Source organism: Anas acuta, chromosome 8 (genome assembly GCF_963932015.1).
Source record: "Anas acuta chromosome 8, bAnaAcu1.1, whole genome shotgun sequence".
Taxonomy (NCBI): domain Eukaryota; kingdom Metazoa; phylum Chordata; class Aves; order Anseriformes; family Anatidae; genus Anas; species Anas acuta.
The window spans coordinates 13,858,121-13,880,846 of record NC_088986.1 but is presented as its reverse complement, the minus strand read 5'-3'; the positions used below and the strand labels follow the sequence as shown (position 1 = coordinate 13,880,846).

General features: G+C 38.7%; 1 protein-coding gene and 1 long non-coding RNA gene across 21 annotated transcripts in view; one reads left to right on the top strand and one right to left on the bottom strand.

The window, feature by feature from the left end:
- ADGRL2 (adhesion G protein-coupled receptor L2) overlaps positions 1-22,726 on the bottom strand; it is a 391,171-nt gene that overhangs the window by 158,192 nt on the left and 210,253 nt on the right. For 19 of the 20 annotated variants that reach the window (XM_068691086.1, XM_068691095.1, XM_068691090.1 and 16 more), the window contains exon 1: positions 1,358-1,878. The gene's annotated coding sequence lies outside the window, so the exon portion shown is untranslated. Of the gene's footprint in view, positions 1-1,357; positions 1,879-20,172; positions 20,215-22,726 lie in introns of those variants that run through there. The other variant, XM_068691088.1, reaches the window with a different exon arrangement.
- LOC137860627 (uncharacterized) lies at positions 780-2,281 on the top strand. Its single transcript, XR_011099108.1, has 2 exons — positions 780-1,399; positions 1,877-2,281. It is a non-coding gene; the product is annotated as an uncharacterized lncRNA (long non-coding RNA).

Here is a 22,726-nt window from a genome sequence, read left to right as displayed (position 1 = left end):
CCAAAGCAGGAGAGCGGCAGAAAAGGCTTTCTAAATCCTCCAACAGGCAGCAGACATCAGAAACCATGCAACAGTGCCTGTCATAAAAGGTCACTTTTTTTTCCCCCTGGAACGAGCCATTAATCAATAGATCTAATTGTCTGAGCGCTTGCAAGGGCTCTGCAGCGGCCGGACCTTGTTTTTCACTCACATAATTGCAAAACAGCGAAAGTTCAGCAACATAACCCACATCCACCTCCCCATTTTGCCCCTTTTGAATTCCTACTGCCCTTTGGGCCTCTGCTGGGAAGCAAATGGAAGACGAGCCGAAGTTTTCTCAATTGAGTCGGAGCTGAGCACCCTTTGATATGCTAATACCCCCCCCTTCAAACGGTAAGAATTCACTCTTGCATTAATTCCAACAATTTGGGCAGAATGATGCGAAATGGCACCTCTTTTAGCGGCGGGTAACAAAGGAAGGGGAGCCGAGGGGAGCGAGGAGCAGCCCGTTGGCTCCGCAGGACCCCTTCGCGGCGCTCGGGGCACCTCCCGGCGGAACGCAGCACCTGAGCGTCGACACAGCCCCGCTCCGCGCCCGAGCCCCAGCAGGGCTGAGCGCAGACTAACAACAAGATGTTATTTTTAGAGCCAGACACAGCAACGGTGCCTCTTGACACTCTCTGTTTTCTGTCTCCAGATGGCCCCAGATTTCTCTACACGCGAAAATAAATAGAAAATTTTAAATGAAAAAAAAAAAAAAAAAAAAAGTTGCTCTCGCTCCACATCCGACAAAGGGCGATTTATTCCTCCTCCCGCTGCCAGCCCCCCGCGGGGGCTCGGCCGGGCCGCACGCACACGCCGGCAACAGGTCGCTATTCCCCCGGCCGTCACAACTTTCCCCCCCGCGCCCTCGGCGCCGGGGCCTGCTCGGGGGCCGGGGGCCCCGCGGCCTCCCCCCGGGTCGGGCTCGGGCGCTGCGGGCCGGGCTCGGAGCCGCCGCGGCTGCCGCAGGGCCCGCGGGAGGGCGAGGAAAGGCCGGAGGGGCGCTGCGGGAGCCCCCGGCCCAGTGCCGAGCGGCCGGAGGGGGCGAGCCCGGGCGGCGCTGCGGGGCCTCGCCGCTCGCAGCCGGGGCCTCGCCGAGGGGCGCGTTCCACCCCCGCCCCCCCCAGCGCCTTCCTCATCCTCAGGCAGCGGGGCCGGGAGCTGGGTGGCGGCCCCTGGGGGTTGCGTGCTGAGTGCTAGGGGCGGGGGGAGCGGCCCCCCGAGCAGCAGCCAGCCGGGCAGCCCCGGAGCCAGGTCGGCGCTTCCCCGCAGCGCCAGAAGGAGCGAGCGGAGGAGGGAGGAGGGAGCAGCAGCAGCAGCGCGGAGCCCCGCTTACCTCTGTCTGCGAGCCGAAGGCGGGCCGGGAGCTCTCGCCCCGGTGGGCACAGGGAGGAGGGAGTTAGTCCCGGGGCGGCGGCGGAGCGGGGCTGCGGCTGGGTGCCGGTGGGGCAGCGGGAGGCGGCCGGCTCTGCGGCGCGGCACGGCTTGGCTCGGCGGGCTGGGGCAGCGCGCAGCGGGCGGCGGCTTCTCCTCGGCGCAGCCAGCCGGCAGGCTTCTCCAGGGCTAAGTCAACATTTTCCTGCGGTTTCCGACGCTCCGCTCCGCACGAAACGCACGATGCAGCCAGGCTCCCGCACGCAGGCGATGAAAAAAAAATTAAATTAAAAAAAAAAAAAAAAAAACAGAGATGGAAGGGGCGAAGGGCGCAGCGTGCTGTATGTACCCAGCCTTTGGAGTCCTTTCTAGGCAGCGATCAGAAGGGAAACCGAGGCGACGCCAGCAGCGGGAGTAGCGGGGAACAACTCAAAAATTTTACAACGAGCCCCCCCCCCTCCTGTGTCTCTGTCGTTCGCAGCGACCTGATTTACATCTCCCCGGATGACATTCCGGCCTCCGGCACGGCTCGACTCGGCTCGGCTCGGCTCCGCGTTATTTCCCCTCGTCCTCTGGGTGCTCCTGCCCCGCCGGCGGCCGGAGAGCAGGCGCTGAGCGAGTAAGGCGCGCAGCGATGGGAAAAACGCAATACATACACACCAGGAAAAAAAAAAAAAAAAATCCCAATGAATCGTATCGCAGCCTCCTTTTTGCTCATGCACCTCTCCGTGTGTGACTGGGGATTGCGAAGTCCTGACACGGACTCTCCGCCGGCGCTGAACTGGAGTCACCTCCAGCCTCCTCCCCCTCCAATCTCCACCCCCTCTCTCCGCGCTCCCCACCCCTGGGCTCAGCTAATCATATAAACATATTATCACGTAGAGCAGCACCGGCGAAGGACAAAAATCTCTCCCTTCCTGCTTCCCCCCCCCCCCCCTCGTTATTTTCCTTCCCCCCTCCTTTCTCCTAGCCGCGGGGTGAAGGCTAGCACCGAGCGGGCGGCCACTCGCCACCGGCGGCTGGGCGAGCATCGGTCGCCCCCGGCCCCGAGGGGCGCAGAGCCACCGCGGAGCCTCCCCGGGGCTCGGGGCCGGGGACCTGGGGCCTGCCGGTCCCCCCCCCCCTCCCCCTCCGCCTCCCACGGCTGCTGCTGGCGCGCTGAAGGCCGGCAGGCGTCTCCGCGGCACTTTCTCCTTGGCCGTACCCTGGCTGCTTCCCTGCTTCCTTCAGCCCAAAGTTGCGCTGCGGGCCCCACTCGGCCGTCCCCAGGAGCGGTGAATTCACCGGGGGACGCCCCCCGGGGACCCCTCGGTTAGCGCCCGGTGGCGGCCATCGGCACGGAGGAGAGAGGGACACGGCGAGGGGCAGGGCAGCCCCCTGGGCAGCGAGGCGGGGAGCCCTGGCTGGCTCACGGCTCGGCTGCGGAACGCAGGCTGCTAGCGCTGGTGCTTTCCTGCCTAAAACCCCGTCCTAGAAAAGGGAGGTTGGGATTGTGGCGGGGGGTTTGTTTCCCTCTGGGTTGCTGCGAAACAGCGAGGATCTGCTCTGACCTTTCAGGATGGGCGCGATGCGCAGCTCCCAAGGTCAGGGAGCAGCGGCTGGGCGCAGCTCCGCGTGGCCAGGGATACGGGCCCACGGAGAGACCTGAGGGACACGAGCCCATGGGAGAACCTGGGGGGGTCTCTTGCACCTGGCAGTGCCCACCGAGGGCTGCTCCGGGCGGTGGCCAGAGGGGGGAAACGGAGGCACAGCCGAAGATCAAAGCAGCACAAATCTGCCTTGATAATCCCACCACGTTTTTTTTTTTTTTTTTTTTTTTTTTTTTTTTAAACTATTCCCTTCCTTTTCTAGCTGTAGCAGTGAAATAAAAACCCTCTCAATTGCATCTGCCCACAGAAACGCTGGCACAAGGCAGGACCACTCAGGGCTTGTTAAACTCTCAGGTCCAAAGCATATTGACAATTCAGCTTAAAACACCCACGCCACGCCAGGAAACCTGAGTCGTTACCTTTGTCAGTGGTAAAGGTTTATTTTTTAACTTAATCATTTGGACTCTGCTGCATACCTATGCAATTAGTGCTCCTGTTAAGAAAATTTTAACGTGTATTAAGAGAAACATGACATTAAAAGGAAACCGGATCAGTAAGACCTTGCTACATGAGGTAGTAAGAATCATAGGACTGGTCCGGGGCTCTTGAAAACCACAGCGATTTTTCAACGGTGCTAGCAATAATCCCAGGGACTAATAACTAAAAGTCACTGACACATGGACATGCCACGGCCACTCTGGCCTTCCTCCATTTTCTTTCATCCACAGCACCTGCTGGGCAGTGGAGGAGCAGTCTCAGGCATTTAGGGCCAAAGAAGATATTCACTCGTAGTGAGAGCATCTTCCCAAGGCCAGTTTCAGCTCAGTATGGGAGGACAGAAAGAAGATCATGTATGTGTCTGTGTGATATTTTTATACCTACTATGTATAGCTAAAAGTAAAATATATGGGTTATAGTGAGTGCAAAATGCAGCAGAAGAGGTTTTCTGTATTTTTCCCCTATTTTTTTTTAAGTCCTTGGTACCTCCCCAGTATAGCTGTTTGCCCCGTCTTGCTAAAAATATCCATATAGTTATCTTTATAGAATCCTAAATAACTCCTTCCATATTTCCAATTGGAATTCAATCATAAAGTCATTTTCATGTAGTTTTTAGAAACATTTTCATTAAGAGGATTGGGTGCATCTGTTACAGAGACACTCTTAAAAAGGGAATCATAGAAATGTAAAAATATACATATTGATTGGCTACTTTTTTACCCTAGTTTTAATATATATCAATAACACATCCTACTTTTTGTCAAATGAATGTAACTACAGATAAGCCCTTTGCTTAGTTGATGAGAACAGGACACAGGACTTAGCCACAAAACAGTCAAGAACACAACAAAAATTATTTGAGGTTGGCAGTTTTCCTTGGAGAGGAGGTGAGAGAGAGGAGCTCTTCCATTTGGAGCAAAAAAAAAAAAAAGTCTACTGGTTTCTGTAAGATTTTTTAATTCCCCCCCCCCCCAAAAAAAAAAAAAAAAGGTTGAAAATAACTGCAGAATTGGGTCTTGTGTCAATATTTGATGAAGTTGAAGGGTATTCTCCTACATGGACTCAACTGCAGGACAAAAGTTTATTTTCCCCCATTTTCATCAAAAACACCTGGAAGCATATTTATTTCTAAATGAAAAAAAAAAAATATTACAACTCTTAAGTTGTAAAAGTGAGTTTTAAGAAACTGGTAAAAATGTTAGATAGAGACCTCTCAGCATTTGTTTCAAAAGCACGTGCTTCCATGAATTCTCATTAAATCCAGACTAGGATATAAGAATACCCGGCAGAAGTGTATATCCTTTTGGCAAGTAAAATAATACTATTCAAGCAATTAATTTGACTTTATATGAATCAGCATCTGTTTCTTTAAAATAGGAAAATTGTATACACATACACCCCTAGCAGACTTGAATCTGATCTTTTGTTTTTCACTCGGCCACAACTATTCCCAGATTTGAATATTAAGATTAAAAAAAATATATAATAAAATAAAATTATAACAAGTCAAGTCTCTTCTCACCATCAAAACTGCCTATTATTTGCTTTTTGCTGTATCCCTATAAAATATGTACCTCATTCCATTTGGACTCCACGAGTAAATACAGACAAGTACATTTTCCTTAAAATCTTGGTTTGCTGCAACATCACAAAATATCTAGCTTGAAAACACTAAAAGAAATGTTATCCTCCTAGCAAAATCATTCAATACTATGTTTATCTACCCCTTTCACTAACATTAAATTTTGTGATGTTCCAGGTTCAGCTATATATTCTGTGTGCATTGCTTTCAAATCACTTTGGTGAAACTGCTGGATGAAAAAATAAAAGCAAATTTATAGTGATTTTTGAAATAAGCACAAGGGCTGTGTGTCAGTTAGCATTTCTAGGGACTATCTCTAGGACAGTAACAACTGGAAGACATTTAACAGTCTACTGTCTACGTGGACAAGGTGCATCTGAGAAAGATGATGTAACTTGTGGCAAAACATAGCCAAAATATGTCTACAAATATGATCCTGTTGACTCCATTAGAGGTTTTGTTTGTTTGTTTCCATAGAAGTGCAGCTTACATATGCTTGTTCTTAAAAGGATGATTTAAAAATGTTTGAACATCTTGATAAATAATTTTTTGTATTGCCTGAAGAGTCAGTCGTCCCATGGGAAATGGTTTACAGAGATTTTATGCAACCTATTTTTATATTACTGGAGTTTTATGAAATGATTGAACTTTAAATACTAGCAACTGACATTTTCTCCTACCTGTGTATACTCTTGTGAATAACATATCAATGAACGTATAATTAGATGTAATGTTAGCAAAGACTGACAGAGAGGTTGTATATGTGTAATACATTAGCAACAGCTAAAATTGGTGTAATATAAAGACGTGGTTTAATTTGTCACACGATAAAGTAACAAACTATCATATGATCTTACCATTTGAACTAAAAACTGAAAGAGCCAAATTTTGATTGTTTCATTTAGAAAAAAAAAAAAAAAGACAATTATTTTTGCAGACAAATTTATAAAAATAAAGTGCAAATGATATAAACCATAATAGGAAATATCTAATGTAGTGTCTTAAAACTTTGGAAATATATCTTTACAATTACTGGTCTTTTAAACTAAGTAATTGATTTAAGTGTCACTTGGGGAAAAAAAATAAAAATTAAAGTCATCAATAAAGTGAATTCTACAGCTGTTCCTAACAAATAAATGTAATATGAATTTGCATTATACATAGTTTACTTCAGTAATCAATTTTAATGACTTATAATCTATATCATTATTTAAGAAATGACAAAATCATTGACTTACTCATAACACTTGCTAATTGTTTTTAAAAAATAAATTCTACACATGACTAAGGAAACACCCATTTCCATTTGCTTTATGTTAAATCAACATCTAACCACTCATGGTGATTTCATTCAAAGAAAACAGAAGGAACACATTAGCTGTGTGGTTAAAGAGATTGATGGGCTTCAAACATCTTAACCATGGATGTTTTTTTCCAACTGTAGAAACTCATGTTTTTAATTTAAATAGCTTCAAGAAAATGAAGATTGTTTTATTCAACAAAGCTGTTGTTTCTTGTTTCTTAGATAGAAATTAATTTAATTTTGTTTAATTAAGTAATATTAGAAACAACCTTGTTCAGAGAAAACGCGGCTATGAAACAAAGCATGTGTATTCCATATTAACTAGGTATTCTGAAACATGATTTTTGTATCACATTAAGAAATAAGAAGACATCATAAAGATCTTTAACAGTGAACTTGGAAGCATGTTTTTATGTTCATTGCAATTGTCTCTCTACTTTCTGAAAAGTGAATGTAGGGGAGCGATGGAGCTGTGTTATTGATGAAGTACATTCCTTACTGTGGGCTTTGGGTATTTATGGGTGTGTGCTGGTGGAGAAGAGTTTACAGTTTAATTGTACAGGCATTTATAAAGCCCAGAGTTTTTGAGATTGAGCTGTTAGGAGTCACGTAGAAGAACACTTTTAAAAAGAGACAAGCACAAGTCCCTGTTTTCATATGAAAAGCTCAGTACAGAAGCTGAAACAATGATGCCAGAAAAGGAACTACAGTGATGAGCTTTGGAGAAAGAGATATGTCATGAGATCCCAATTCTCCAAATAGTCTTGCACATTTCTAGGCTCCCTTTTCTCCAGCTGCTATATCTGCCTAGGCATTGTTTCTGCATTCAGGCAGCAAATAGCTGCTTTTTTTTTTTTTTTTTTTTTTTAAGGAACGAAGCAAGGCCCAAGAAAATAGTAAGAAATTAAATATATTTTTCTATTTAAAATAAATGTAATTTTGCCTGGCAGGTAGGGAGACCCTTCTCCTTCTCTCCTCCTCCCCCTTTCAATTTGCTGTGACTTTGCTAAATCTTTGTATCTCTTTCAGCCACTAATCTGCAGTCAAAGGAATGCCCCATGTCTCAGATTGGCAAGTGTGGCAATCACTGTGTATTCTCATCACCTCTTTGCCTTGTTACCCTACTGCTTGATATAACAGAGCAGAAAGATTTGAAACAGAATAGGGGAAGAACTGTCTGTCTATGCCAAACCCCTCTACCTCTTATAATTTGCTTTATCAAACTCCAGCTGTGGATCTAAAGCTTATATCCATTATGGAGTGCTTTTAACTATAATATTACCTAGTGTAGCTGGACACTCTCTTCCGTTGATGTGTGTCACAAAATGAAAAGTGATGCAAGAAAGATGAACAAAGCATAGAGAATTCAAAGGCAAACCATTATATTTGCAATTATGAATCCATGAAGGCTTTTCTGTTCTTACCCAAGAACCTAGGTTTTATTAAATTCCATGTTACTGACAGCATAGGTCAAAATTTGTAGAGATACTTGTCTTTATCTGCACAGTTTTACAAACCCATAAGGATTCAGAAAACTATGTTTAGGGTATGGTTAAACTTACTTTTTTGAGAAGTTATGGGATAAAATACATCAAATTCTTGGACCACCGAGCAGAACTCAGGCCTTCCCATTCCAATTGACTGCCCAGATCATTAAGCTACAGTCGTGTTCCCTCTGGTGCTCTTGCATTCTGGCCCAGTGAATCCTGAATTGTTTTCTGCTTGGTGCACAACTTTAACAGGAGAAGTGGAGAGTATCTCCATCTGCAATCAAGCTGTGGGTTAGAGAACTCTTTAGCCGGAGAGAGAGATACATTTGAGTCCCTTCAGGCAGGGGAGAGAACTGATCCTGTTTTGCACACCGGAGAAGTCTCCAATTGCCAGTTGTAAAATAAAGCTACAAATTTAAAAGAAAGTGGTGTTTACTGATGAGTTTAGTGACAGGATAACTGTGTTTGTGTGTGCCAGGTTCTCTTCGAGCATGACTGTCACCTTTAGCTGCTCAGTTTTGTTTCGCAGTCTTAGCAATGTTGTAGGCGCAGAGTTCTTTAGCCTGGTTTGTCTTGACTGAAGTAGTATTAGGCATGAGGAGTGTTACAGCTCTAAATTTTAGTAAAAAGACATGGAAGTGTCTACTGAACAGCATTGAAGCAGAGGATTTCTTAAACTTAAGGGCCTAAATTCCTTCCATGTTTATTCTTAAGAGTCTAGTTGTTGGAATTCTATACCACACCAAATGAAAATCCAGTCCACAATCACAATAATCAAGTTCAGAGATATGGTAAAAGGTTAGGAACATGAAAGTACAGGGTGTTCAGGATCAATCGCAAAAAGAAAAGAACCTCCCACTGTGTCATCCCCATGCCACGATTGCAACTTTCAAAGCTCCTTACCAAAAGACAGGAACCGAGAGCCATATATATATTTGCTTCCAAACTTATATATTCTAGTTCACATTTACTGTTTTCCCAGTATGCCACCAGGTTTTATTCTGTAAGTAGGAGTGTTTTGTTTTTGTTTTTGTTTTTCTTGTTTTTGTTTTGTTGCTTGATGTTGTTGTTGGGTTTTATTTAAACCGTTCAGTTGGTAGCTTTAATCAAGGCAACATGATGCTTTATGTGCATGTCATCTGGTTCTGCTTCTCAGTTTCCCGTGCCACTCTGGAAGTACTCATAACCCTAAGATGATTGGTTATACTTGCTTTGATTTTGTTTTGTGGTTTAAGCCAAGGACTTGGTCCCTTATATATATATATATTTTTTTTTATTTATTTATTATTTTTTTTTTATAAGAATATATTTTTTCCTCTTGTTACTGATTGTTATTGAAATGCTGAGAGTTATGTGATTGGCTCCCTCTGGAACAGATAACAGAGATGCATCATGGATCACTGGTCAGAGAGTGAAGGAACAGCAGCAAATTCATTCTTTCCCCCTCCCCATCCACTTGGTACATCAGTACTGCTTTGCAATTCATCTTGGATGGCGTGAGCAGAGAATAGAGAGGGAAACCCAGATTTGTTTCCAGGCTTACATCTTCTAGTTCATGTTTTGTCATGCTTGCATTACATTGCCAGGTGTAACTCTGGCAGCTGTAAGAACAGTCATTTTCCTTCACTGAAACTGCCTATAAAAGCCTCTGTTTCAGTAATGATTTGTTATACATTACAAACACCTGCAGCACATGGGAATTAATATCACTAAAGTATAGGGATCAAAGATATTCCACCTTTTTTTTCTCTAATTAAATGATCATTTACTTCTGACAGACCTCGATGTTTTTGACAAATAGTGTTTGAATCTGATTGAAGGTATGGTTACGCCTTTCTAAAAACACTGCAGTAAAAGAATGATATTACTACCATGTTCCTCCTGCTGTAAGGAACATCGATTGACTGTTTAGCACTACTGCTAATTAGAAATATTAAAATATATTCAATAACTAATTAAGATACTATTTCCCATCCCAGTATGAGCACTGGCTGCTGCCTGTTGAATAATCAGCACCAAAATATGGTATTTTTTATTGTGTCTGATAAGTCACAGTACTACATATAATATATCAGTAAGACAACACACTTAAGCTTTTATTGCATGCTTGAAAAGCAAAGTGGGAACTCTGTATGCATTTGCACAGGACAGAGAGAGTTTCATGCATATGCAACCACTGAATCTTACTGAGGAATAAACCACAAATTTACATTGTACCATTTAGGTGGCCTGTGCTGCCTTTCTGTTTTCTCTTCCTGTCCCCTCTGTTATGGATGCATTGGTCTAGTTTGCTTTCTTTAGAATTTTTGTTGATAGCAAAATGAATGTGCAAATTCCCTATCAGTTGTATATATTAATATAATTTCCTCTCAAATACAGCTCATTGAAATTAGCACTGGTAAAAGGTGAGATACATATTCATACGGTTATTTACATAAATCCCATTCAACTTTATGCACCCTAAGTTTAATGCAAAGTATCTACTACCGCAGGTAATTTTAGCACAAGCAAAACAGCACATAAATGACATCTGACTTGTATGTCTTTAAATAAACAGATTATTAGAAAATTACATTTTTGACATTGTAATTTTTATGAATAAAGATATACTTTAGTATCCTACATATTTTGACTTTACCACTTAATGCAACCAACTTTTGAGTTTCCAAGGTATTTATTGGTCAAAATTTATCACCTTACAATACATTATTATGGCAAACCTTAGCAATTAGATTTTTTATTACAGTGCTAAAGCTAGTAGGCCAGCTCTGTTCTGCCTTACAACTGAATTCAAATACATTTTCAAAAAGATTGGTACATGTTTGTTAATTCACTTGTTTCCTTTGAAAAAAAATGTGTCTGGAAGTCTGAAAGTTGAAAAGAGTGATGCATTTCTCCAATGAAACACATGATGGGATCTTTGCAAATTATATACATTATGCAAGACAATTTATGATACAGTAGAAGATTGTGTGTTAATTTGTGAATAAACTAAACTTTTCAATAAGAACAACAGTACATCCTAGACCACAAAGTAAGTTTTGTAAAAATAAATATATACTGGAAATCAATCAATGGAGCAGAAATTTTTATCATTTTACTATAAGAAAAGTCATTGGGTCATTATATAGGTTTAGGGAATTTAGGCATCATCTATTCCTTGTTGTGAAAGACATTTGCTACTAAAAATACATATTAAAATCTAGTATGTGCAGGTGCAGATTCTACTTAGCAATGCAGCTCTGTTAGTATAAGTGATGTTTTTCTAAGTAAACAGAGGAGATGCAAGGTCATGAAACAGACAATGGCATATATCTCTCAGAAAATTAGTCTTTACTGTACAGGTCTGCAATTTTTATATTTTTCTTAGCATATTGCAGCAACACATTACGACTTATAGCAGTTTATATTTTTCACAATTTTCCAGTTAATGAAAGTAATGTTTAAATACTCTGAAGTTAGATTATTAACTTCTACAAAATAGAAACAGATGTGTGTCTTAGTATGCCATTAAATTTATGATTTACATAGTATTCCTGAATACAGCTGAGCAGAGGCCAATGATTCTAATTTGCTCTAGATTTACAATAACCTGATCTGGTTTTTGTAAGTACTGAAACACTTTAAACAAAATTAGAAAGCCGTTGTGCTTTGTGTGATTAAAGATGCAATTCTCTTTGGGATAATGAGAGGAGTTAGAACATGTTTCTTTCTTTATGGATGTTTCTATTATAAACACGAGTACCATATATTATGTATTTTTGTTACTATTTCCTTGTTTTTAATTATAAAGTAAACTGATTGAGTTGTGCTGGATTTACACTGAAACTATGCCAAAATCTAGCTAAAGAATGCATGCAGATGTTCATAAAAATCCTTAAAATTCTTCAACAGGTCTTAAGGTCCTGTTAGACAAATACTAGTTCCATATAGTTTGCAGGGACCAAAACATCTCTCTGATTTAAAACTACACAATTTAAAGATTTATTTAAAAACCTAATGCATTTCTCAGCTTATTAAATTATGTTAATATACAAAATTTTACAGGACAAAGGCTCAGTGGATTCATTGCAATTTAGATCTGGAGATACAGATTTTCTGTATTTAATGGCAGAAATGACAACTGGAATGAGTGTTATAGCCTAAAATATAACATATCTATGAGAAATCAAGTTGTGGTGTTGCTTCACTAAATACATAATTTTATTAAACAGAGGCAAAATAAGATTATATATGTAAGATATAAGCAAATGGCATGCAAGAGGAATACCCTGTGTATGAATATTTAAGACCTGATGTAAAAATTCTGAAAATCAGTAGAAGTTAGGCCTGTAAAGATGCATGGCTTCAGGGTTAACTGGAAATGAGGCTTTTCCAAATTCCAATCCAGGACTCCTCAAAAGATTTCTTCTGAGGCCAAACTATACATCATTTAGCATTGCAATTCACTTTTCACATGGGAAGGTGATGTAGCAATAAAGTGCAAGCATCTTTTTCATAAGGGCATTTTTTATAATTATTCTTAGGCTACCTCAACTATTTCTTGCATATTGCACCCAAAAAAAATCAAATAGATTTTATGAACACACAAGTGCTGAACCAGGCCTTTGATTTACATAATACCCAGAATATAATTTTATTTTACAAATTATATTATTCATTTACTATTTTACATAATGCATTGAAAATAATATATGCTCGATATTATATATTCATATGTAATCATACTACAATATATGTATTTATATTTATCTTTACCTCTGATGAAATGTTTAATATTATTAATCCTTTCATTTTAATTATATATAATTAACTATCATTAAAACAGGAACATTACCTTTTAATAAAAATTTAATCATACATTTACTAAAGCACAGGATCAAAATGCTACACATGGATGAGATGTCTTAAAAGTGATTGAATGCATTCAATTTATTTGGTCACTCACTCTTCTAGTGCACTTAGAGATTGCCATTTGTGCTTCACTCAAGAGATCTTCAAGAGTAAATTCCCTACTGCCTTCTTTGATTTGGGATTATAGCCTTAGCCAGTCATGTAGACTAAGCCACAAGCATAACTCTCAGTCTCTATATTGCTCCAAATTCTGCTTTCACTTTTACTAGTGCAGCCCTTGATATGTACAGCATATGGTCCGTTAGATGTATTTTTGCACTGGGTTGTGGGCTGGCATGAAGCATCACTGGCAGAATATTTGACCCAGGCAGGCTGATGTGAACATACTTCATTTTAAGAGAGGAGGAGGACTGCTGTGCTGGGGGACCTGACATAGCAATATGAAGGTTTGAAAAAATGGTAAGAGAAAAATTTTCTGTCATATACTGAGGCTGACGTGTATAAAACTGGATTAGTTCTGCAGTTTCATCTGAACTTTCTGAGAAATATTTCTATTAAACACAAAATTACCCATACAACAGGCATTAGGCTAACAACAAGAGATTAGCAAACAATAACTCATTTAAGTAAAGTTTATCTTATGCCTAGGGAAGAATTAACATTATTCAATTGTTTGTTTCCTTCTTGAGAAAATGAATATGTATATGGAATAATTTTTTTGGTGGGAATGAATGATATCATGAATGGAGTTCAGAACCTCATACTTCTTTTTCACCCGTAACATAGAAAAAGCTGAGGCCCCATTTCTGCAAACATACAGGCTTTGGTGAGCAAACTTTTGCTGAACTGAGACCATATTTTCAGTCCTACAAGTACTTATGCCTGTTAAATCTCATCAACAACAGTAACTTAGAAGTTGCAGCTATAAGGAAATGTGTCATCCTATGTCTTGTATTAAAATTGAGGGCAGGTTTTGGAGAAGGAGTTTTTAATTGTAAATTCATACTAAATCACCACTTCCCAGAGTGTGGAGTTTTGTTTGCAGCAAGCTGTTGCTCCTGGAGCCTGGTGTGATTAAGTTGGAGAGGGAGGGTAAAAACTGCAGATGAGAATTCCACATGTCTGAGGCAGAGTGCCCGAAAGGAAAGCTCAAATTTTAATGACAGAGCATGGGATGATTAATATAGGAATATACTGTATTGACAAAAAGGGAAAACACCTGGTCAACAAAGGTTTTGTATTTTTTTTTTCTTTTTCATATTAGTTATTTCAAAGTCATATTAAGCTGTCGGAAGATGTTGGTTCATTATGAACACTCTGTTTCTTAAAGATGCTGGGTGAGTCTGTATGCACTTAGCATAATTTATTTTCCAATTGAGTCTGAGATGCTCAGACCAACCTCTATTGAAGTTGACTTTTTTTTTTTTCAAAGAGAATTAAATCAAGTTTTATTTTTGTTCAAAAAGGGATTTAGTTATATTTCTTAATTGTCAATTTTCTTCAAACAATTACTGCATGACAACATTTTTTAATAAGTGAAAATCCAATACATTTTGTGATTTCTTGTATTAAGGCCCACTCTAAAGACATTTGTCTGGTGCAATTATTCAGCAACTCAGAATCAATGGGAAGTTCAAAACTGTATTTATATTATTTTTGAACCTTTCTAATGTGATTTTAAATTACCTTATCCCAAAACCCTTTAAATCTCAAGGGGGACTGTATTTTAAATGTTACCATGGCCGGAGGGCTTTATATACTAGAGTTATATTAACTAAAGATACAGTAGACTCTTTTCTATTCTTTTTGTATTTTCCACAGCTACTCTATATTAATATTGACATGGGTAAGGCAATTCAAAAACTTCAGAGTGATAACGAAGCCATTTTGCAATGGCTGTTTTGTTGAGCAATGAAGCTGAATAGAGAAGGGCAGATTTTGGCTCTTCAATTCCTGCCATTCTGATGACTTTATTGCATAAGACTAAGGTCAGAAAGTTTAAGACTCTAAAATCTATAGACCGCATGTTTTCAGAAAATACTAAAACAGAAATTCCAGTAAAAATTTGTAAAAGAACTTTCCATCTTCTGATGAGACATTTTTACTTATGCATAAATGGTTGTTGTTGAAGAGCTTCTGTCTTCATTATTTAATTCCTTTGTGGAGCTTACAGTTAACATGATCCCGTTGAGTTCTTTATTTAATATGTTTCACAGCACAGGACACCTGCCGATTTCTTTAATAACGAGTTGTCCTCAGTTGGCTTATATGTGAAAACTGTGCAGCAGAGGCAAGTAAAGAATAACCTTAGACATTAAGACTGATTCCATTAAAAATAAAATAAAACTATGTCCAGGCTCCACACCCGAAGTCCCTAAAATAAATTTGCAAGGGCTTTTCACAGCATGGAATCCAGGCGGATTTTTTTTTAATTGAATTCTGTGCCGTGTAAGTGCAGCTCAGTGGAATTCAATTTCCATGTAGGCTCCCAGGAAAGAAATACATGCTAAGTGTTTTTATTGCTAATGTTTTGGATTTAGTTTCTTAAGTATTATTTAGATTTGACTGTGGACAGAGTTCACACAGAATCACACAGAATTTCTAGGTTGGAAGAGACTTCAAGATCATCGAGTCCAACCTCTGACCTAAACAGGTCAGACCTTTACACCAGGTAAACAACCTGGTGTTTACCATAACACAGTGCTCTGTGTCTTTCTTTGGAGAAGGGACTCTTTAAAAAAGAATTGGCCAAAGCATGGAAATTTAACCATTAATAAATTCTGGGGCTTTGCATTGTATTAAGAAAGCTCATACTCTACTTCTTTGTGCAAACCCTATGAATTTGATGGAAAATCTCCATATTCCCAATTCAACCTATATTTTTTACCCCACTTTAATGTATTTTCTCTACTTTGTTGACAGCCTCTTTCACACCCTGTTAGGACAAATATGGGGGAAATATTGTTACAGATGAGCAAATCCCTACAGTCTGTCCTGTAGTTCTTAAGGGAAGAAACCCCACTAAGATCAATGAGTACTTCTGCTCTGACTGGATGGAAACTCAAAAACAAAAATCAGACTTTGACCAGTTTATCTTGATTGGCTTTATTGTGTACTCAAACATTAACATGATCTCCTGTACTTCTGCTGAAACACAGTATTTTACTTCAATCCATAAAACTCAGATGATGAATAAAAATTATCTCACAGATGAAAACTACACTCAGCCACAGTTACTGAACACTCAAACTGTTTTTCTTAGCTATCAGAATCTGAAACACATTTTTCCTTACAACTCTGATATCTGTTTCGTTTTATTTTATACTTTTTAAGGTTAATCCTTTATATCAGACAAAGAAATACTCTGCACCACAGGTTCAGCCTTGTTAATTATTTCATGTTGCAATCACTAAATTAAGCAGCCATTGGTGTTATGTGAAGGGTGCTCACCCAGTGAATAAACATGTGCTCCCCTCTCATATTCTGTCACAAAATACAGACCTAATCCAAATTATGCCCGAAATCTCTATTAGAAAACACACTGTGTGCTCTTCATACCTAAATCTACTTCCCCTTTCTCTAAGAGGAAATGTCGCTATTTACTATATTGTCGACTACATACAGGCCAGTATATGTAGTGATTATACATATCCCATATCACTCTATCACATATTGCATATTACTTTTTAGCTATTGCCTATTTATATTATGTTGTTTCAGAATCTTTGAGAGTTGGGCTAGGCCAAAACTCCAGCAGACCACTGCAGTTCACTGCACGGTGCAAGCACAGGTCTCCTGGGACTTTGCACCCTGTCTCTGTCTGGAACTATGATTCATCAAGAAGATGGTGGGTATGCACCATCTTTAGGGGTTGGAAATAAGAGAGGCATAAATGTTTGTGAGTACACACAGATCAACTGGCCAAGGGTTCAGATCTGATTCCACACTAAGAGCAGACATGCAGGCAACGTGGAGCTGCTCAAGCTGAAGGCCAGGGAGAACTTTGGGCTACAGCTTCCTACAGCCACCCTCATCAGGATGGGCTTTTGGGGAAAGACTATTCTCCAAAGACTCTTTGTCTTTGCTTCCTTTTATTGTAATTCTGTACAGAGCAGCCAAGCTACTCACAGGACAAATAAAATGAAATATGTTTGTTCACTTCATCTCATGTCTCTTCTCCATACAATTATTTTGTAACACATAAGGAAACATGTTTATGTTCTGTCTAATTCAGTCTAAATAAAATGTTAAAAGGTGAAAATCTCTTCAAACATTACAGATCATTACTTACAAAACTATATTTAAAATTTGTGAAAACAAATGCTTTGACCTTGTGAGCTATGGAAATATTAATAAATAAATAAATAAATAAAAATCTGCTATGCTTTTTTGGCTAATAGTTGTGATTTGCATAGTTGAACATTGAACGCCATCATAAATAGCTACAGATCCAGCTTGGCATAATGCCCAGCAATGTTAGGGTGCCAGACAAAAAATCGGGTCAACCACTTACCAAGTAAGTCATTCTGTCTCAACAAGGTGATGTCTAACAAAGAAGCTACAAGGCTGAAGACAGATAACATATTCAGCTGCTGTTCAGAAAGACAAGAACTTTTCGTTTATCAGGATAATCTACTACTCGTAATCAGTACACTGAGTGAACTCCCTCTTGTAAAAAAGAGAAAAGCCCATCAATTGTTTTTGCTAATTAAGATGAATATTATTCCTGTGAAATGAACCAAAAAGTTCTGTGTAACCAGAATCCCAAAAGAGATCTATAATCTAAAAGAATAATTGCACAGAGTTTTAATTGAGAGGAAAGTGAGAACTACTTTTTGTCTCCTGTTTTTAACTGCAGCGGCCCTCTACATATGTTAATAGTTCTTTTATGTTCTCAGTTTATCTAAGACATGATTTTTCACATATCAAAAACAGTTATAGAATTCAAAATTCATGACAAAATGGCTACATATTTAATTAAACACTACCATTAAATATTACATATTTAGGAATAACTTGAGATAACATATAATTTCTTAACATACACAGAGAAAAGTCCATTTTTAGATTAAAATCTACATGTTGTGACTGTTCAAAGTAATGTGCATTTAATCTTTATTCATTTAACACAGATAGAGTAAGAAATTAGAAGTTGTTTTTTTTTTTTCTTAAACTTGTATTAATTATATTGAACAATTTGTTTTCTTCTGAGACATTTATCTTATTTTCAGGATTAAAAAAAGCCTTGCAGTAATATGAGGAAGCTCAGTTTCCCATTCCTTAAACAACAGACACCCAACTTTAAAATATATTTATATTTGAGTTACATTTACATAATGGAAAACCATAATCAGCAGTGTAACGTTGATTCCAAACAAGTCAGGGAAAACTCATTGGGGTGTATATGGTTATACACATAAAAAGGAATTCTTCCCAAAATAATCTATTATGGTCTTTGTTGTAGTAACCCTTAAGGTCCAAGCCTTTGTCCTATTGCCTTCGCTTATAATGTAGATAACACACTTGGCCTCAAAATAAAAATAATTACAATTTCACTTAGCATGCAAATTTTGAGTTATAAATTACCTCAAATCAGGATACTGGCTGAATACATTTGTTTTCATGAAAAATGAAATGTTGTGCCTCTTTTCTGCCCTTCCCCCAAGCCTTCTTCACAAAATCAGCCTCAGGCTAAAATGGTTTTAAGTAGACTAAAGCTGCTGGTAAACACTTACCTTTGACAATATTATTGCCTAATGAACATTGCAGAAAAGGGTGTATGCAGCGCAAGCATCTGTCTGTAGCTGCAACCTACATACGATCCTTGTGCCAAGTACCTACTGCTAATAGGCAAACATACACAAAAGAGACAGACCCTTTGATAGTTTAATCCCAAACCTACTTAACTGTCACACAGATAATCTTTTTGATTAAAAATGACTCAAGTTCTTCTCAAATATTTTTATGTTTGTGGATGAAGGAGGTTAAATGCAATTCTCATGCCTGTTTGCAACTGTTTTGTGTGTGTGTTTTCCTTAGTTCAATGTGACTTTTATTTCTTTTTAATCACAGATATGCTCCAAAAGGATCCTCAGGCCTGATCCTTGTGAAATACAGTTAGCAGGCAGGTAAAAATACATCACAGACTTTGCCAAAGCAGACCTCATTGTTACTATCAGAGGGCTAGATCTATAGGTTAAAAACAAGTGTTTCAAAAGAAGCTTCACCTGCAGGTTTTACTTTCCTATAAAAAAGTTTCAAAGAACAACTAACCTGCCTTGTTCATTGGAAATCATGTTATCGTTCTTAAAGTTCATCATAAAACTTGTGTTTTGCTATTGGTTTTCTTGAAGACTGGCAACTTTGATACTCTTTATATCAAAGACAACAAAAAAATCAGTCCCACGTATTTTAAATCTATCATTGTTTCATGCTCTTATGCATTAAGGTTTTTGAATAATCTGTTGTGTTTTTTTTTTTTTTTTTAAAGGGTCTTGAGTTTCTTTTGGGATTAGATGGAAGATCTTTCAAGTGTAACAGTAAGAAGCAGGCACATTTCAAGTCAGAATTTGTGCTCCGATGGGATATTTTTGAGTAATATTTCTTTCCATTTTAACAGTAGTTTCACTTCATGATGGTTTTATGTAGATTTCAAACTACATTTTTATGTAGTGGGAAAGGTTTTTATTTTTATTTGTTTATAAGTGAATGCCCAAGACCTGCTGAAAAACATTTCTCCTTAGCAATGTACTCATAGGATTCTGTATAGTTTGCTCAGACATATTTTAGGATGACCTTTACATGTACAGTATGATGATTTTTTCTTTTTATTTGATTGCAAAGATGTTATGATCAAGGGGTAAAATAATTATTGCCTTTTTCAGCCATCAAAAAAAAAAAGAGTGACAAATGAAACAATCTTTTTTTTTTTTTTTTTTTTTTTAAGCAACCTGATGGCATGCAGAAGAATTGATGTCTCTGAAAAATATGTATTTTTAATTCACAGATACAGCAAGGCCCCAGTGAAACATAAATAAAGATCAGTCTTATACAATTCAAATAGTAACACATATTATGGAACTCACTGAAGTTGTTTTGAGTCTCACAAAGAAGAGAGAGATTTATATTCTCCACTGATGGAATGAAAATGTATTTAGGTGTATGGGAATCCATACATTATAAGAGATTATACAGAAAAAATAAAAGTTGTGCATTCTGAGGTCAGTAGCATTTTTAAGACAGATGCTAAATCCTGACTTATTTTCTTTTGAAGAATTAGTATAATGTTCTGCAAATCTTTTCTAGGTAGCTTACAGGATTTGAATATTCAAATATTTTCAGTTGTACAAGCCATATAATTATGAAATTGTACAGTACAGTTATTTCTTAAGCAATTTGGCAATCTTAAAATAATTTACCTTATATTCTTTCTATCAGAAACAGAAATAGCTTTCTGCTTACCATTCTAGAAAAGATGGAATTAATCATTCTGCCATAAAGACCCTAGAAAGCAAAGAAAATGTATTAGTTATTATACTCTCATCTGCAGGGATTCTAGCTGCCAAACAATGCATCACTATCAAAAAAAAAAATATATATATATATATATATATGTTCAAATCATAGATCAATAGTTTAATGCAGTTTTGAATATATATTACATGTACTTAGCAGGTACTGGATTAGAAAAAAAGTACTGGCTATTGTGCATATCTGTATTTAGAACTGCATGCCAGCTGGAATTTATCTCTACAGTGTTCATAAAATATAGACATAGGATCTTGGCATCCAACTAGTGATAGTACTTTAGAAAATAAAACTTCAGGCTGGCTGTCACTCTTCTATGGAGTGGGAGAGAACAGGGTAAAGCATGTGCATAAATGGTTATATATGTATGCATACAGAGATAATTGTCAACAATAAGTTAAACATTTTCTTAACTAATTTTTAAATATTTTATGATTATTGAACTAATTAATCAATCTTTACATTTTGCTTCAGGAAAATGTAAGTTCTGGGCTGTAAGTTTGTAATGATTAGGCTGGAGCATGAAGTCCATCACACACCTCTTCAGCATGCTTTAATTGTGGCTTGGAAATGAAAGAAAGGATACCAGTTAACTCTCTTTTCTTCCTTCCACTCTTTTGTCCCTTTCAGTCTGTCTTACACCTGACATAGTACCTATTCTGCTTTCTTTAGAAATAAATGAATCACTGCCACTAGCTCCTTAAACTAAAGGCTGAGCAGAGAGTGATCACTTTCCCTCAGTAGCTAAGCGGAGGGGATTTTGACTTTTCTATAACATCTTATGCTATATGTGCCAATTGTACAGTCCAAGAATAAAAAGTTTTCAGGACAATAGGGTAAATTTTGCCGTCATTTCTCACACATCATCTCTGAACATTACTCTCCCTGAAACAGCCAGGGCTAGGTACAGAATCTGCCTTGTGCAGGCTTTTCAGAGGAAAAATAAGGAGTTTTTTTTTTTTTATCAAAGGAGGGGAAACGTTTAAAACTGACTCATAATTCTTAACTATTTTTATTCTTTGAGAAAATTAATTCCTAAAGTAAACATGCAAGGGAGAGAATTAAGGAATTCAATTTAAAATTATGTTTAGAAAATGTTACTGTAACCAACAGATAGAGTCACAAACCACTTTGAAAAAAAAAATATGTTGTCATCTAGGTAGGGCTATTAGCCAAAATAATGTAAGACAAAAACTGAGCTAAATGACAGATTAATTCTAGGCTCTCAGCATGACCGCATACAGTGCTGGATGAAATGTCACTATTTACTGGTAAGGGAGTGTCCAGCTAGAGAAGAATTCCCCGGGACAGGAGTTACTTCCGTTCAAGGAATTTACCTTGGGCAAAAAGGGAGTTTCCACAGTGCTCAGCACTGCAGAAATTCAGGCCCAATCTAGGTTGCAGCACAGCACAAGAAACAGGGAGTCTGGATAAAGCTAATGTAAATTAGAAGAGTCCCCCCAGGCTGCTCTAATTTACGCGAAGATTCATTGGCCTGTATCCAGCCTTGAATCCCAGCATCCACGGAGAAGCCTTAAAGCCACTTTTGCTCCGCTCTTTGCAGGCTACAGCTTCTTTACTGTGCTTTGTGTGAGACTTAGCACAAAATACCTCCCTTACTTCATTTATGAAACTCCCTCAGCCAAAGGAAGAGTACTGCACGTAAGTTTAAAATGAGCCCTTTGATGATGCCTCTCAGTGGAGCCAAGTTCCCACAGAGCACTGGGTCTGCGGCCTTCCCAGCCATCCCTGCTCCTGAGCCCTCCCTGCTCTCAGGTGCCCTGTTTGGGTGAGGTAATCATTAATCCACTGCCTGTTCAGGGCTGCTACATAAAAAATCCATTCATCTCAGCAAAGTAATACTTGCCTTTCCCCTGCACAGCTTGCAAGCCACCGAGCCATAATTATTTTTGTCAAAGCTATTTGTAAACCAATAAAATGTCACCATTTCATAAATGAACAAAAGTTCCCCCTGACTTCAAAAGAAATTATATTCATGGAAGTCTGGATTTTGCCTCTAGATCTATTCTTTAATTATTAAGATTCCACAATATGAGTTACAGCTTTGTAAGACACAAACTGAAAACTGTGGTCCTATCCCCCACATATCAGCCAAGTATGGAAGCCTCCAGACCAATGTGTAAGTTGTTTGGTGCTTTCACACAAATATTCCCCTGCAGTCTTTGAAGCAATGTTTTTGTCTAAAGTTAAGCATACGCTGTAATGTTCTGCTAAATCACGGCTTAAATCCTTACATGGATTCAGAGGAGCAAAGCAGCTGAAAGCAAAATAAGTTCAGTATGACAGCTAATGTATGAGTTCTTTTTAGACATAAATCATTTTTAATAACAGGTTATTTGCTTGTGTAGAAGAGAATTATTATTTTAGAAGAAGTGAGTCAAGGCTTCTCCTAGCTTGCTTTCACTGCCTCAAATAAATAACCTGAGTGGATGTGAGTATGACCACCCAATTCTCAAATCTGGTTTGA